Here is an 18,360-nt window from a genome sequence, read left to right as displayed (position 1 = left end):
CCTGTCCCTCAGCCACCTCTTATATAGTAAGTGCTCCATTATTTTGACACTCCAGGGGCATCAATCCAATTATCATGTGGGCATGCAACCAATCAATTCAGGATACACTGTCAAAAGCAGCTCTAAATTGTGCTCCTTCTGGATTTAATACTTCTCTGAGGATCCAGAAGACACTGTAGTATCTTCTGCTACCTCCAATTTATAATGAATGGTGGGCCATGGAGACTGCGAGGTCCCGTCAGCTATGCCACCGTGTAGATGCATTATGTTCCCTCTGATTTCTATTTTAAAGATAATTAATAAACGATGGAGATGTTTGAGTTATGAGAAATTAGTTCAAACAGTAATTAAAGAACAAAACCTGTAGGGCAGGCTGTTTTGAGACCACCAAAAAAGAACTGTGGCTTCTGCTTTTAACAGACCAAATAATCTGAATCAACCTACCCACTGTGTTCAACTAGAAAAATTACACAAGAGTATAAGAAAACATCTGTTAAAGGTAAAAAGGTATCACAAGAGTACAGGGTCAAGATCCAAGAAAGGACAGAAATGCAGAGAGAGGAGCCCAGGGTGAAGGGTTGCCTGTCCCCTGAAGGCATTGATGAGTCTTAGAGAGGCAGATGGAGCTAAAGCAATAAAAGCTGGGGTGCCAATGGCAGGGCCCTCTCTAAATCTCCCATACCTGGATGGGAATGTGAAGATCTGGGAAAGTGATACCCTTGGAGAAAGAGTGAGCCAGATGTAAACCAGCCTTGGTATCAACTGCAGCCCAATTTCAAAACATCTGGGCAGTTGAGAAAGTCTCAGTCCCAGAAATTGAAGTAAGGTGATTTTAAATTGCTAGTCCCATGGGGTTCCTGGAAGAAGCAAAGAAAAAAATAACCTCTGGAAGAAAATAAATCCATTCAAGATCTTAAATTATTTCTGTAAATAATTTTTTTTTCAAATAGAATGCCCAATACGAGTGTGTATACGTACACACGCAGACACACACTCTGCACAGTAGCATGAGGAGACAAGTCAATATAAACAAGGTTAGAATCCCCAGACACAGCCGTTAAAATAACTGTGTTTACTTTCTTTTGGGATAGAAAGGACCGGGTTGAAAAAACAATTCAGCAGAAAGCTGGAATCTATTAAAAGTACAGAGATGATGTGAAAAAGAACCAAATAGAAATTCTATAACTGAAAAATACAGTAGCCCGATGAATGAAGTTAGCAGCATCTTTTTTACAGGCCAAAAAAGAATCAGTGAACTTAAAGATGAGCCATATGAAAATATTCAGAATGAACCATGAAGAGATGAAAGGAGAGTGGGAAAAAGTATGAGAGGTCAGAAGATACAGAACATTCTGGGAAAGTCTAATAGATACTTATGTACAGTTCCAAAATAGGGTTCTAGTGGAAGATATACTTAAAGAGATAATGGCTGCGAATTTTTCAAAACTGGCAAAAGTCATCAATCCAACTATTCGAGACCACACCAAACCCAGAGTGGGGGGTATAGAATACGTACCTAGGCACATCATGTAAAACTGCAGAAAATCAGATCCAAACAGTAATTTGTTAGATTTAATAGTAAAAAGAAAAAAAAATAACTTACTTTCAATGGAGTAATAATTAGACCAAAGACAACAACAGAAAAATCAGAGGACCATGGAATGACATCTCTAAAGAGCTGAAAAACATAGCTGCCAACCTAGATTCCATACCCAGTTCATATATTCTTATAGAATGAAGATGAAACAAACATATTTCCTGACAGAAGCTGAGAGGATTCACCACCAGCAGACTCATACAAAAGGGATTCTAAAGAAGGAGAAATCAAGTAGAAATTGGAAACAATTTTGAACTGAATGAAGAAGGCTAAAGCTTGTGGATGCAACTAAAGGTGTGTTCAGAGGGTGATTTACTTTTAATTATGACTCATATGCATTTATTAGAGAAAAATGAAAGCTAAAAGGTAACATGCTAAACATCTTTGTGGATATTGCAGTCATTAAAAAGGAGAAGAGCATATAATGAATAATCTTAGACCGGTAAGTTTGAAAATTGGGATTAAATTTATTTTTCTAGAAAAAAATACAGTTTACCCAAACTGACACTAAGTGAAAAATATGAATAATTTGATGATAGTAACTATTAAAGAACTCAAACCTGAATTAAAACCCTTCTCACAAAGAAAATGTCAGGCCCAGATAGCTTTACTGGTGAATTCTACCATACAAGTAAGAAAGAAACAAGAATCTGAATAAGATTCTCAATAAGAATCTTATGACTGGTGGAACAAATTCTGCCAGAGAAGAGGAAAAAGAAAAACCTCTCCCACTTCTCAATTTGTTATATGAGTTGCCTTACACATGTACCTGACAGGAACATAACAGAAAGGAAAAAGACAGACTAATTGCATGTGGAGACACAGATGCCACCGTCTTAAAAGGATACCCTATAGGTAGACAGACAGATTAATTGCAATGTGTGTGCATGATCTATGAAAAGAATAACACATTAGGCTAATCTTATGCCTTTCACCAGACTAATAAAGGATAAATGATAGGATCATCTCGGTAGATGCTGAAAAAAATCAAAAATTTGATCAAATTCAACATCCAACTTCATAAACGTAAAAGTTCTAGAAAAACTAGAGCTAGGAAGGAATCTGTACTTAAGGATGAAATGTTGAGCACTATTCATCTGAGACTGCTATGAGATAAGACTATTCACTATTAGCCCTGCTATTTCACAGTGTACGCAAGGTCCCAGGTAGTACAGTAAGGCAAGAACAATAAATAAAAGGATGGGGGATTAGAAAGGAAGGAATACAACCATCATTATTGGTAGACAATGTGATGCATGCAGAAAACTCAAAAGAATCTACTGAGAGACAATTAAAATTAATCAGAAAGCTTAGCAAGGCCTCTGAATATAAGATGAACATATGCAAGTTTTGAATTTCTCGGCCATTGTTTTAGCTCAGGCTATCATAACAAAATACAATAGACTGGGTGGCTTAAATAACAGATAATTATTTCTTACATCTGGAGGCTAGAAGTCTAAGATAAGGGCGCCAGCATGGTTGGGTTCTGGCGAGAGCCCTCTTCCTGGCCTGTAGCTGGCTACCTTCTCACTGTGTCCTCCTGTGGAGAAGAGAGAGTGAGCTTTAATCTCACTCTTCTTATAAGGACACTAGTCCCATTGTGGGGCCTCTACCCTCATGATCTCATCTAAACCTGTCTACCTCCTAAAGGCCGTATCTCCAATCACTATCACATTGGGAGTTAGAGCTTCAACGTGTGAATCTGGGGGGGGGACACAAACCATCTATAAAACCACACAGGGTATGAAAAAATTTAAAGTTAGTTTATATTAATATCAGAAATCAAATGCCTAGGAATAATTAAAGATATGCGAGCTTCTAGAGAGAAAACTAAAATGTTATTAAGAGGCATTAAAGAACAATTAAATAAATGGAGACATGAGTGACTCAGTTTTATAAAGACTCAAGTCTTCTCAGATTTACCTATAAATTTAGTGCTGTCTCACATTTACCTATAAATTTAATGCCATAATTTTTGGTGGTGGTGGTGGGTTTTTTTTTTTTTTTGTAAAATTGGAAAAATTAGTTCTAAAATATTGATGGAAATAAAGCCAGAGACGATTAAAAGAACAAGACAGAAGTATAGGAGGGCTTACTCTAAAGGATATTGACTTATTACAAGGCTACAAAAGTTAAGAGAGCATGGTGTTGGTACAAGGATAAATAGAGTGATGGAACAAACTAGAAAGCCCAGAAACAGATCCAGGCACATATGAACACTTGATATAAGATAAAAATGACATCACAGAACTATGGGGAAAGGAAAATCTTTTCAACAAATGGTTCTGGAAAAATTGGATATCCATGTAGAAAACTAATGAAACTATACCCTACCTCATACCATATGCAAAAGTCAGTTCCAGGTGGATTATAATTCAAAATCTGAAGTGCAAATTTAGAAGGGAATACAGGAGAATATTGTCACGGTCTTGCTATAGGGCAAGACTTTTTAAATAGGGCAGAAAGCATTATTATTAAAAAAGATTGATAAACTGGACTACATTCAAATTAATTTTGTTTATCAAAGACACCATTAAGGGAGAGTAAGAGAGAAAAATGCAAGACACGGAGTGGGAGAAGCTATTTGCCACATATACAACCAATGAAGGGCCAGTATCCAGAAGATAATATTTTTAAAGAAAAAGAAAAAAATGTATAAGCCAATTAGAGAAAGTCAACAGCCTAGTAGAAAATACAAAAGGATTTGAACACACACTTCATAAAAAATAGGTCTCAAAATGGCCAGTAATCCTTAGTCACCAGGGAAATGTATACGTTAAACACAATGAAATACCACTATAATACCCACCACAATAGTCAAAATTGTAAAAGACTGAAAATATCAAGTGTCTAAAGAATGCAGAACAACAGAAACACGAATACATACTGTGAGATTGCATTCACATAAAGTTCAAAAACAGGCGTTTTTGAAAATTTATAAATTTTGAAAATGTGAAAATTTTTGAAAAATTATAGCGTTTAGAGATACATTCATTTACAGGGTAAAACTATAAAGGAAAGCAAGGAAGCAATCGTCGTAGAATCAGCCCAGTGGTTACCTTTGTGGAGGAGGCAAGGAGGAGCTTTCGATTGGGGAGGGGAGTGTGGAGTGAGAGGGTGGAAGGGCTGACAATGTTCTGTTCCTTGTCATGGGTGGGTGGCAAGACACACTGGCTTTTTTTTTTTTTTTTTTTTTTTTTTTTTTTTGCGGCACGCGGGCCTCTCACTGTTGTGGCCTCTCCCGTTGCGGAGTACAGGCTCCGGATGCGCAGGCTCAGCGGCCATGGCTCACGGGCCCAGCCGCCCCGCGGCATGTGGGATCTTCCTGGACCGGGGCACGAACCCGTGTCCCCTGCATCGGCAGGCGGACTCTCACCCACTGTGCCACCCGGGAAGCCCGACACGTTGGCTTTGTATTAATTCTGTGAGCTCTATACACGCACGCACACACACACTTTTCTGTATATGTTATATTTCACCGTAACAAGGACTAAAAATAAATCAGATAAATGAAAAATTTTAAGTTAAGGACAAAAGAAAAGGAAGGAAGAGATTGACTTTAATGTATGGTTTAACTGCTGGCTGGATATTCAATTATTCCAGGATAAGTTTAAACAGAAAAGAATAATTGCCGCATATATTCTTCACAGACACTCCACTACTGAAACGGAGCAGGACCCTACGGTCCTTCCCCCACGTGTCCTCAGCCTGCCTTCTCTCTGTGAAAAAAACTTCAGCCGAAGCATAAGTTTATCAGACAAGTGAGAAAATGCAGAAACAAAGGAAAACAGTCAAACAGGACAAAACAGTAATAGTTCAGTTAGTAAACAAAGCCAAGAACCTTTAGTTCCTCCTCAAGGGCTATAGATAATATTCACAGCCATGTCCTGTGAGCTGTCTTGTAGATACTGAAACCCCCAGGAGGTGGGAGAAGTCAACTACATGATGACTAGACTCTAGCCATGTTAGAAGCTGCCATAATTCCGAGAATTGGCCTCAAGGAAGTGGGAACAAACCGACGCTGGAACTGAAGATTAACTATACCTAAAACAGTCAAGATGACACTGGTCAGACCACCCCATGACCAGTTTCAAGATGGCTGTCGGAGCCGACTCTGCTGTTTCTGCATGTAGCCCCTTCCCCCTCAGCCTGTAAAAGCTCTTGCCCACTGGTAATGGCGGGTGGGGTGGGGGGAGTTGGCCTTTGGACAGAAGTCTGCCTCCATCCCCCCCTCCCCCCCACTCCCATTTGCCGGCATCCAAATTAAAGCAAACTTTCCTTTCCACCAACCTTGCCTGTTTATTGGCTTTTGCGCGGCGAGCAGCCAGACCCCCACTGTCAGTTACACTGTTACATCAGAAAGTCGATTCTCCTCGTCTTGGCCATCCTCCCTGACTTGAAGGGACCACGCTGGCCTAGAAGATCATTATGTCAGGAACTGAGAAGGGGAAACTACCACAGAGGATGCTTCATTATTAATGATTCTTAATGATACCACTTATGGAGATCTCATTACGGGCAAGTTATACCAAGCACTTCGCAGCCTTTATTTCAGTTAAGCCCCACAACAACCCTCTAGTATTGTCCCAATGTTCACATGTGGAAACTAGGCCTACGGTCGCTCTAGGACTTTCCCAAGGACTCTCAGGTTATACGTGGAGAGTCTGGGTAACCCAGGCAGTCTGACCCTGCAGCCCACACTTAACTTTACACTAAAACTGGTGGGTCTCTGTATAGAAATGTCCTCCTCTGCTTAAATCCTAGCTAACTAAAGACAAGAGTTGTACAGTGAAGCTGAGGTGCAAGATAGAGCTTACTCTGGCTTCTTCACTAACTTCAGGAAAAGTACCAGTATCTGGTGATTTCTGTGCTGGGGGCTTTGCGCAGGTCACTTATCCAATCATCACAAGCACTCTGCCAAAGAGACAGTGCTGTCCTGTTTCCCTCTGCAGCGTCGGCTATGGGCTGAATATTTGCCTGAAAACTAAAACTGCATTTGATGAAGAGGAGTGAATCACAGCTAATCCACCGTGGACCATAAGGCATAAGATGTTGCATTCCTGGAATCAGTGAGGATTCCCAAGGGCTCCATGCAAAACCTTTCAGTTAGGGTTTCCCTTAGAGATAGGGGGTTTTCACCAAAAGTCTTTAATTAGCCCTTGGATTTCAAAAACATTTAGAAAACAGTTGAGAGAGTCAAACGGAAAATAGGACGCGTGTAGCAGACATGGGACTTGGGAACTGCCAACCTCTTCCAAAACCACAGTTGTAAGCATGTGACTCCCGCTTGGCCAGTTAGAGAGCTTCTCTACCGTTTGGTGTATGGACATAGAGAGAGAAGTCCTAGAAGGGGGTGATACAGACTAGACTTGAGGCTACTGGCACTCATCCTGCTTATATTTGGAGAAGTCTGATGCAGGACAATGCCCCAGAGGAAAGGGAGACAATAGATAAAGGGAGGAGAAGAATTGTCTACAGCCACCCCATCCTTCATAGTTAAAAGGTCGAAAAGGCACTTTTCTCTGGAGGCTCATTTGAAATGGGGTTTCCTTACTTGGCATCAAGAGTCCTGGCTACAACGTGGGCCCAGATCGCTTGCCTCCTAGAGGACCTCTTTAACCTTGAGGTTCTAGAACTCAAGCACCAACTCTTGGTTGAGGTCCCACTCGGAGCCCGACACCGTCTGAGGCACAGTAGGTGAAGTGCGTCCCTGCCCCAGAGATGCTGATGATGAACCTGAAGCAACATTACTGATTTAAGAACAAGCAAGCGTGTAACAGCATTCTGCGCAGGTCGGCAGTGCAGTGTCAGTGCTACCTGTGGCCAGATCGATTTCTCTACCTTATCCCACCATAAAGTGGCTGACTTTGTGTCGGTTGTGTCTACCACCCCATGCCCACAGACAATTACCTGCCCTGCAAGAGCCAGCCCCACGGTCTAGGGTTAGCCAATCAATTTTAAGGCGCATTTAAGAGATTTTTCGAAGTGTGCGAGTCCTCGCGTAAGATGATAGATCACGTAATAATTAAAGCATTAGAAGAGCCCAACTGAGGATTCTCTTTCCACCAGCAGATATCTTTAGGTCAAGAAGGGCGATAAAAACCGGCACATCATTTTCACTCCTTTAAGAAAGGCAAAAAGTGGCCTTGAATATAATGAGATGTTCTTAGCCATTTTCCTCCAAATCTCCATATCGTGTTCCAGTGAGGCTCCAAAAAAGTTAAGAATTGTGGGCATTCTGAGCTGCAAGCTGATAGGGTGGTATTGTTTTGAAGAAGTGAAAGCCCATGATATTGCATGAATCATTTTTTAATTAGAAATAAGCCAGAGTCATAGACAGTTATGGGAAAGGGAAGCTCTGTAACAGTGCTCCCCTTAGAACTCTGCCCCCTCTCTTATCTCTCTGGTGACTCCTGCAGATTCCAGAGTTATCCGTTTGGAAAAAGGAATATGCCCAAGGCAGTGAATCAGCATTTATCTGTGACAAGCATTTATCAAGGGTTTGCTTTATACTCTCCTTTCAAGGATCTGTTGTCTATCTGAACAGGGTTTTTTTTTTTCTCTTTTTTTTTTTCTTTTTAAGTTTGATGATCTTGTTTGTGGTTAATTTTTATTTCTTTAATCCTTCAAAAGAATGACACTCAATGGAAATGAAAAGTAGTGCAAAAGTTTAAAAGAAAATTATTTCCAATAAAACCTAAGAACTCCCCTCATTCTGGGTAAGGTTTCATGATGCTGCAGTTAAAAATATAGCTTCTTTATATAGAGTATCTTACGTCAACTGTTGACCTGACTCTTAAAATACACATCTATACCCTCAAACTCACCCGAGGTCATACAAAAGAATGAACATATCAAAATAGGAAATATGTTAAGTTTATGATCCTTTTAAGTGGGACATCAGATCATGTCCCTCCCCTATACTTTGTAAAGCCAACCAGGACCTAATCACAGGAGGCCTTGTAGGCCACAGAGAAGGACTCAGGATAGGATCCAGTCTCATCTCCCCTGACTCTGCCCCACACTCTTGCCTCCAGCTTTCCTGCTCCCTGGCGCTTACTAGATTATGTCAGACAAGCTCCCGCCTCCGGGCCCTGGCATTTTTTGTCCCTCCTGCCTGGAATTCTCTCCTTTCCTCCCTCCATTCTGTATTTGACTGAAATGTCATCTTCTCAGAAGGGCCTTCCCCAAGTTCCCAACCTAAAATAGAGCCCCGTTTCCTCCTATCCCTTAAACTTGCCTTATTTTTCTTCATAGGGCTCGCGATCACCTGTCATCATATTACAGACTTATTTGTCTGTACCTTCCACTAGCAAATAAGTGTCCGAGGACAGGGCCATTGTCTTTGGAACTTAGAACAGTGCCTGGCATCTCAGGGGTGCTCAAAAACACCGAGTGAATGGACGAGTGACAGTATTTCTTTAGAATCTAGACCTCTCTCTGGGCCAGGTACTACACTAAATGCTTCACTTGTGTCATCTTTAGTCCTCATAACAACTCTTATGATGTAGACGCTACTATTTTCCTGATACATAGATGATGGAACTGAGGCACAGGTGGGCAAAGTAACTTGACCAAGGTTGCACAGCTAACAAGTCACAGGCCTAACTTGAGCCCAGAGCCCATGCTCTTAAATATTAAGTCAACCCTTTAGATACTCCCAGGGGTCCCCCCACCCCCAGAGCAGCTTCACTGTGTGCTCTCCCCAGAGCCTGCACCCCAGGGTACTGTCTTAGAGCAGTGCCGTCCAATAGCAACAGAATGTGAGCTACGCATGTCCTTTTACATTTTCCACAAGCCACGTTAAGGACAGATTAAATTAATGTTAATAATATGTTATATTTACCCAATATATCCAAATTTAATCATATCTTTATAATATGAAAAATTCCTAATATAAAAATTATACAAATATAAAAAAATAATGTGATATTTTAAATTCTTTGTTTAGAGTAAGTCTTTGAAGGCCGGTAGATATTTTATACTTTCCGCCCATCTCCATTCAGACTAGCCACGTTTTTCAGTGCTCATTCACCATGTGTGGGTAGCGGCTACTATGCTGGACATTGCACCTGTGAAAAGGGGTTGAGCTCTGGAGTTAAGGAGATCTGGTTCCAATCCTGCACTTACTGTGTGACTTTTTCCCAGCTGTTAAACTGGGGTCCTGACATCTACGCCACGGGACTGAAGTGAAGATTAAATGAGTTCTCCGTGAGTAAGGCTGCACACACCTAGCACAGGAGCTGGCCAATCGATGGTCTGGACGGATGGCTTTCCCTCCCACCCAGAAAAGAGAAGCTTCTGAGCACAGCCTTCAGGGCCTCTCTCCTCACTCCAGTTGAGCCCTTTGAGCCAGTGCCTCTGCTTCCACTGTCTGCCAGGGGTGGGGAGGTCTCCAGTGGGAGGGACAGGGTGGGGCAGGGGGGGCGCCCCTGGCTCGAGGCCTTCTCCCCTGGACCATCCACCTGAGCTCTAGAGAATAGGTGAGCCTCCTAGCCCCCTTGCAGGGCACATTTATAGGGCTCTGCATTTCCCCAGGGGTCTCTTCCTGGACAAAATAACCCTTAAATCCCCAAGGTGAGCAATCAGCTATCTCTCCTATCAGCGGAAGAGAAAGTTTCCATCTCCCTACGGAGAAAAATCCGAGACTCTGAGCGTCTTTGGGCTGGAAGGGAGTTTAAAGAGCCATTACTTCAACCTGTGGTTTTACAAAGGCAGAAACTGTGGTCTAGAGAGCAGATACAACTTGCTCAGTGATGGTACAGGCTTAAAACTAGACCCTTTGCATTTACGGGCTATCTGGACACATGTAGAGATGGAGCCATAGAGATTTCCCTACATGGGCAGCTGACACCTCTCTACGGGGTATGTTCATCTTTGTCTTTTCACAATCTGCATTTCATCCTCAGCGCTAGAAACTCGGGAGAAGCAGGCACTATTCCCAGGAGCCTTCAACTGTTTTCTTGCCAGTTTTCTACCCTTGATCTTTTGGTGCCACATAGAACTTAAACGTAATTCACGTTAGCCTATTTGTGAATAACTGAAGTAAACCATAACTTATTTGACCATCAGTTTCATAGCATTAAAATACAACCTTAAAGATGTCATCTCTGTTTTTGATGAGAGGCTCGGCTTCAGGTAACAGACTTTTACCCATTAGCCTAAGGATTTTTTTGGATTGTAATCTCAGCTTACATACAAGGCAAACGGAACACAGTTCTATCAACTTCAGTGCCTTTTAAATGGTGGAGAGGAAAAAACATAATGACCCCATTAGGCTGTTAAACGTGCTGAACCCCGACAAATTCTCACCGTCACGATCCTTGAGTATTTGTCTATAATCCCTCAGCAAATATACCTTTTATTCAGCTACAGAGCTGTAGACACTCCAGACACAAGTGCCATTAATTAAATAACACACTCAGCAAACTCTCAGAACCATTAATTCTCAAAGGTAGCCTGTTCCACGCTTGGCTCGAAAATTCTGTTATAACAGGAGAGCACAACTAGAGCGAAGGAATATGCTGGAGGAAGGTCACCCTCAAAAGCACGATAAGAAGCTGCTGTCAGACAAAGTAAATGACAAAGCACGCGGGCCTCTTAGCTTTTCCTTTACCCCTTGGAGGATTTGAAGGAAGGGAAAGTGTTTCACATTGTAGGGACTCTCTTTCTCAAAATTAGTTTCGTTTGTGGAAGACGGAAGGAAATACGAAGTAATCCTTTTTCATTTCCACTGAGTCTTGGGGAAAAGTAATATCAGCTAAAGATTTAGAGACAAATAAAGGCTGTTCTTCCTCAACTCCGTCAGAACGAGGAAGCCTTTTAGGGAGAGTCTTTGCGAGGCACAGATACGGGGACGTGAATGTCCATGGACCAAACGGAAGACGGAAGCCTTACTGCCTTCCAGTGGGACAGGAGAACATGCCCACGAGCGGCACGAGCTGCCTAGCGGGGGGTTTGCTCTGCTTCATCTCCCTCCCAACACCTAGCCTCAAAGCTTGTGTAGCTTCGTTTGCCAGGACACGAGGGGATGCCGGGCTGCATAAATCACTCACAGCCACAAGCGCTGGCATCATCATTCTTGCATGGTCACTATTCTTTTTTTTTTATTTACTTTTTTTTTTACATCTTTATTGGAGTATAATTGCTTTACAATGGTGTGTTAGTTTCTGCTGTATAACAAAGTGAATCAGCTATACATGTACATATGTTCCCATATCCCCTCCCTCTTGCGTCTCCCTCCCACCCTCCCTATCCCACCCCTCCAGGCGGTCACAAAGCACCGAGCTGATCTCCCTGTGCTATGCCGCTGCTTCCCACTAGCTATCTGTTTTACGTTTGGTAGTGTATATATGTCCATGCCTCTCTCTCACTTCGTCCCAGCTTACCCTTCCCCCTCCCCATGTCCTCAAGTCCGTTCTCTAGTAGGTCTGCATCTTTATTCCTGTCTTACCCCTAGGTTCTTCATGACATTTTTTTTCTTAGATTCCATATATATGTGTGTGTTAGCACACGGTATTTGTCTTTCTCTTTCTGACTTACTTCAGAAGTCAGACTCTAGGTATGACAGACTCTAGGTCCATCCACCTCACTACGGATAACTCAATTTCGTTTCTTTTTATGGCTGAGTAATATTCTTTGTGTTTGATTCATCCCTTCAAAGAGAAGAGTGACAATGCTGAGTCTGTGGCCACTCCATAAAGGACAGCCCCGGGGTGAGCCCCGACCCCGCCTCAGGGCAGAGGTCTGCATCTCTCCCCCTGAGGGGGGCTGGCCACATGGTACCCAGAACTGTTTTCTGTGCCCCGCTCAAGGTGACAGATGCGGAGGATTGGGAAACAGACCCTGTTTAAAGGGAAGTTAAGTAACACCCTCTCGTAGTAGGAAGCTGTGTTATTGATCCGCAGGTGTAACCAGCCACAGAGGAACAGTTTTGAGTGAGAAAAATTGCAGGGAAGTTGCCCTGCTCTCTTGAGTCCATCCTCACATCACTGGGTTTCTGGCCACTGCCCTTGGGGAAGGGTAACCCCTTCCTGGCTGTAAATGGATGGATAACTGCATCGCCTCGGTTCATAGTCAGAGTGGCTCTCTGATCCTTCCCATTTCTTCTCCCCCAGCTTCTTTCTTTACCCACGTACTGTAAGAGATTGCCATCAGCAGCTTTTGTGGTCCAATTTCTGAGGCCACGTTATTAAGAAAAAACTGAAAAGCAGGGGTCAGGGGTGCCTGCCCTTAGAAAATGGCTCACCTTGCTTTTGCTGTGAGCAAAATGACTTTCCATGGCTGTCTGCCTGTATCTCCAGCCTGCTACAAACCAAGAATTACTTTTTTTTTAAAAAAACAGTGAGAGCTATTATAGAGGAATTTTATGTTAGGGTCTCACAGCTTTGTTTTGTGGGCGAGTGTAGTTACTCTGTTTTAAAACCATTTCTGTGTCAGCTTTGGGATGGAGGCAAAACAAGTTAATTTATTCATCCTTGTGGGCAAGAGGCACTACCTTTGATGGACAATACTTGTCCCGTACATGTGGCTCTGCTAAGAGGGCAGAGGACAGACAGCCTTAGTAGAAGTTGAATATTTGCCACTGAAGGCTCCTGAAACCTGTCTCCAGCAACTGAATTGCTTTGGGTCTTTGGAGCATTTTCCTGGGAGCACACTCTGGAATTGAATGAAGAGAGAGACAAGCTTGGAGGCTTCACCTTCACACTTAATAATTCCCTGCCAGCCCAGGCCACACTCCAGATGGTTAGATCAGAATCTCTAGGGCTGGGGTGAAGGCTTGGCATCGGTTAGACCTCCCCAGGGGGTCTAAACCACAAAGCAGCCTAGGTGAGAGACACTACTTTAAAGAAACAGGAAGGCAGATTGTGTTTTTATGGTCCCCAAAGTTCCTTTGACACTCTACCAAGGTAAATTACCTGGGGTCAGCTCCCACCCAGGTTCATCTTTAGAAAGAGAGACAGTGATCTGTTTTCTTAGCTTCAAGACAGAAGGGGCCTCCTCCCCTGGGCCTCTAGGATGGAGGAGGGACAGGGTTAATAGGGAAGAGTCTCCTTCATTGACACAGTAAGAAGAGGTTCCCTTGAATGTACGCAGAGGGTGGTTGGAACTGTTGGAAACAGAGGACTCTGCCTGATGGAAGTCTGATGATGCTCGCATGTTTAAGGAAACATTGGCGTGGTTCAGTTCAGACCCCGGCTGGGATCCCCTGGCCCCCTGCTTTTACCCTGTACTTACTCAGGTAGGACAACAAACTGCAAATCGACTCCAAAGACTTGCCTGAAGGTTTCAGGGAGAGATGGGTGAAAGGATTACAGCCCACACAGCAGATCTTACTCAAAACTTACTTACGTATATATGCGTTAGCATACGGCATTTGTTTTTCTCTTTCTGACTTACTTCACTCTGTATGACAGACTCTAGGTCCATCCACCTCACTACAGATATCTCAATTTCGTTTCTTTTTATGGCTGAGTAATATTCCATTGTATGTATGTGCCACATCTTCTTTATCCATTCAGCCGATGATGGACACGTAGGTTGCTTCCATGTCCTGGCTGTTGTAAATAGAGCTGCAATAACTAACACACCATTGTAAAGCAATTATACTCCAACGAAGATGTTAAAAAACAAGACAAAACAAAACAAAACTTACTTACATCTTCTCCATCGGACTGTTTTATTTTCCTTCCTAATTCAAAGCTCCCCTCTCCAAAAATCTCTTCTACCCTGCAGAGCCACGGGGCCTCCCTTCTGTCTCCATTTCCTGCTCTGTAAAGCCAGCCCCTGCTTTGAGCTCCGTGATGCCACCTGTTCCTCCTCCAGCGTGGCCTTGCAGGGGGAGGGGACAGTCCCAGCTCATCTTCACTGTGTTCCTTAGGAACACAGAAATACTTGAAAAGCACGTGTTCAGGGGGATCAGTCAAACCTCAGACATTCTGGGCTTCTGTTCTCAGAACTCCAAAAGCCCACATTTTCTGGACTGCTCACCTGGCACCCGATTATCTACTGCCTTGCCTCACCCTGTGTGATGGGTTTCCCCAAATGGGCTGGAAGCGCCTTGAGGATCTCATTATTCAACTCTTTGCACCCTCCTTAGAGCCTTCTTCGTGCTTCAGTAAATACATTTGTTGATACGCCCAAATGGCATTGGAAACACCACTGCCTAAAGGTGAGATCAAAGGGAAGTGGGGACATGAAGGGCACGTCGTACATGTAGTCCAACCAGAAGATGGCAAGGTGAGTCCGTTGCCCAGATGTGCCCTCTTGGATAATGAGGCCGAATCTCCCCCTTGTAGCTGAGCGCTGACTTTCACTTGCTTTGACACTCGTGGGCCTCTGCTCCCTGGTGGCCTCGGCCTGGCAGTGCAACACAGAGAGTAAGCAGTGATGAGGACAGCAGCAGAGGCTCACACTGGTGGGTCCTTCTGATGCGGTAGGCACGGCTCTGAGCACTTTACGTGTGTTCACCCACTCAGTCCTTCCCGCAGCCCCAACCTTGCACGTCTTACGTCACCCACACACACACACGCAGCCAGTAAATGACGAGGCTGGGCTTCCGCCCCAAGTCTCAAAGTCCAACATGTTCACTCGCTGTGCTCTGGCAATGAAAAGCGGACTCTGCCTCCCACAAGCTTCCAGGCTAGTTGGAGAGAAGGAACTGCTGAAGACAGAGCCTTAAGTAGCCAGGCGGACAGCTTGAATGCCAAGGCCGTGTGAGGCATGCTTTGCAGAAGCATCAGAAGCAGACTGACAGAAGGCCCGCTCAGGAATGGACGCACAGGCATCCAGGGAGATTCAGAAATTACAGGGCTGGTGTCGGGAAGGGCAGGTGAAGGAAATAACACAGGGCCACGGTGTTTAAAAGACCAAAAATAAAACCGAGGGAAACTTTTCCTAGGACATAAATCTGCCCTCGACAGGTGAGGCGGAGGAAAAGAAAGGGCACATCCATTTTCAGGCCTGCACAGGTGCCTCTGACTCAGAGTCAATAATCGTTCAAGGACAAGGGCAATGATGAATGATCGGGAGATGACACATGTGTGCAAGCCAGATGGGTGGTGCTGGGAACAACAGGGAAAGATCCCAGCATCACACAGGAATGAGACAGGCCCCCTTCTGCAGGGGGTTGGGGGGGATGCAAACTGACTGGTACCTACCCCCTACTTTCCACGCCACACTTACAGACATCAGTGGACCTGGGGAGGCGGGGAGGGGATCCTGAACCGAAGTGTGAAGGCTGAAGCAGAAGTGAGTTGGTTTCTGTGTTCTGGATCCTGGAAGGGAGCAGATGTAATTCCAAAGGGATGCCCTGCCTGCCCTTTGCTCTCTGGCCTTCTTATGAACTTACAGAAAAAGTATAGCGCTAGACTCACTAAAAGCTCACTGCATGAACCAGAGGCTGAAGTGTGTGCCCGTGTGTCCTCACCCAGTGGGGTTGAATGGGCCCGTATTGAGAGGTATTGAGCATATCCTTGAACTACACACGGGAACGAGCAGGAAGCCGGGTCTTTGCACCTTGGCCTCCCAGGTCTGTGTCCACAGTGTTGCACTCTAAGCCATAAATAGCGAACAGTAAGTGAAAAGCCATGTAAATCTTCACTGAAGTCTCTGAAGGAAAACCCTGAAGGAAAGTCCATTTGTGCTTCTCCACAGTGGTTCTCAAAATCTCTTCATATATCACACCCATGGTAGCTGCCCCTAGTATCTCCTAAGAGCCCTTTCTTTCACCCTCCCCCAAATTGTATGAAATGTAGCCTGTAAAATTCTGCCCTTTCGCCCCCTCCTATTTAATTTTCCCTTTCCCGGAATGGTCTGCCCTTGTAATGTCCCCCAAGCAAGTTAGCCCCGGCTAATCCAGCTCCTGACCACACCCACGTTACTAATCCCAGTGAGTAAGGCCCAGAAGCCAAGTATCCAACAGATTCTCCTTTGGGGTAAAGAGAGGGTATCAGAGCTATGAAATACATTTCTATGAGCTAGGAATTATCTTTTTTTTTTTTTTTTTTTCCGCAAATAAGATTAAAGGGCTTCCCCCACTTTCCTATTTTATAAGTAGAAGTCCTTTGTTTTAGGCCTGGCCTAAATCCTTCAGGTAACTTGGCCTTGAAGTAAAGCTGATTCTGCATGCTACATACTAGCTCAAGAATTCCCCCGATCCAGCGGCGGGTGCCTCAGACTAGTATGGAGGCTTGTTAACAAGCACAGATTCTTGGCCTTCTCTCCACACCGGCTAATTCAGAATGTGGAGGACAGGCTGGAGAAATCCGTGTTTTTCTTACAAGCTTGCCAGGTACTTCTGATAATGTCTATATTTGAGAATCTATTCTTATCTAATTCGAGGTCTGAATTGGCTTCACTTTGTATATAAGACTTGCGTCCTTAAAGCAGATTAAGAGACCATGCGGTTGACCTCTGGGGCCTAGGCTGTGGGCAGAAGGCACAGAACAGGTGGAGATCCAGGGAGTATGGGCATCTGCAGGGCTGGAATCCACCTATGTCACGCCACCGGCCCACATCTATATGGCTTCGTGTAACGTGTTAATGGCAATCTAAGAGATCGGCAGTAAGCAAATTTACATTTTGTTTATTGCCATGGTTCAAAAAAAATGCTATTTGTTCTAACTAAATGTCTGGTTTATGTTCTGTCATTTCCAGGCACCAAAGGAACTCAAACAAGTCCCAAGGCATAAGGAAATGGGGCTCGTGCTTTAGGACCCTGCGGCACTGAAAATGAAGCTAAGCAGACTTTATTACATCCTACAATTCGACAACCTTTTGCAAAGCATCTTATTATGCTTGTGGAAGCAGTCGGGGTTATGTTTCAATCACAACGACTGACAGGCTGCCTTCAGAACAACGGCCCCCGTGGCCCTTCCACACTTCTTTGGCTATGTACTTAGAATAGAACCTTTTCTAAATTGTCCCTTGGCCTGGATGGAAATAAAATGATAGTTAAAATATTTAGCTTGCATGTTGGCTAACTTAAAAATTGATGTTTGGGGTCCTCTGAAAGGCACAACTGAGGATAGATCAAATCTCCTGTGTTTCCTGTAAACCAAAGGTTTGTTAAGGCTGAGAGAAGATTTACAGGGTTTCCTTCGTGGTAGGTAAGATAATAGAGTAAGAAATGTGCACCTTTTCCTCGGTTATATTCTCCTCCTGCCTTGGGTGCAGAGAGATGGATCTGAAAGAGCTTAAGGTGGCAAAATTAGCTTCAGGAAACTAATAAACACGTAATGTGCTGACTGGACACCGTTCTGGGCTGCTGGAGTGGTAGGAATGTAAGGAAAAGGATGGGGAAGCTCTCAAAATTGGTTGAGGAAACATGCCCCTTGCCCGTAACGGTCAATTTCTTTAAGGAAGGATGACAGAAGTAGGCTCTTTCTTTCCTCTGGTAGATTAATAAAACAGGGGATTCGAGTTTATAGAGGAAAAAGTAAAACACGCCAAGAGCACTGCTACAAAGAGCCCAGAGCAGGACTTCTCTTTGTCACAAAAAGCCTCCTTGAGAATCTCTTTTGGCTTATGGGCTACTCCCTGACCCCAGCACCATCTCCAGCATATGGTGTGTTAGTTTCCTGTGTCTGCTGTAACAAATCACCACAAACTAGGTGGCTTAAAACAACAGAAATGTGTCCTCTCCCACTTCTGGAGGCCAGATGTCCAAAATCCCACCAGGCTGGGCTCCCTGCAGAGGCCCTGGGGGGATCTCTCCTCGCTGCTGGTGGTACTGGCAGTCCTGGAGTTCTTTAGCCTCATCC

General features: G+C 44.0%; 1 protein-coding gene across 11 annotated transcripts in view; it reads left to right on the top strand.

The window, feature by feature from the left end:
* The window catches only part of FHIT (fragile histidine triad diadenosine triphosphatase), a 1,420,480-nt gene extending 1,402,921 nt beyond the window's left edge, over window positions 1-17,559 (top strand). For all 11 annotated transcript variants that reach the window (XM_024746516.1, XM_024746512.1, XM_024746515.1 and 8 more), the window contains one exon: window positions 17,255-17,559. The gene's annotated coding sequence lies outside the window, so the exon portion shown is untranslated. The remainder of the gene's footprint in view (window positions 1-17,254) is intronic.
* Window positions 17,560-18,360: the final 801 nt, after the last annotated feature.

Source organism: Neophocaena asiaeorientalis, unplaced genomic scaffold (assembly GCF_003031525.2).
Source record: "Neophocaena asiaeorientalis asiaeorientalis breed wild unplaced genomic scaffold, Neophocaena_asiaeorientalis_V1.1 scaffold251, whole genome shotgun sequence".
Classification (NCBI taxonomy): domain Eukaryota; kingdom Metazoa; phylum Chordata; class Mammalia; order Artiodactyla; family Phocoenidae; genus Neophocaena; species Neophocaena asiaeorientalis.
The sequence above is the reverse complement of the archived record's forward strand: the minus strand, read 5'-3'. Positions and strand labels throughout refer to the sequence as shown.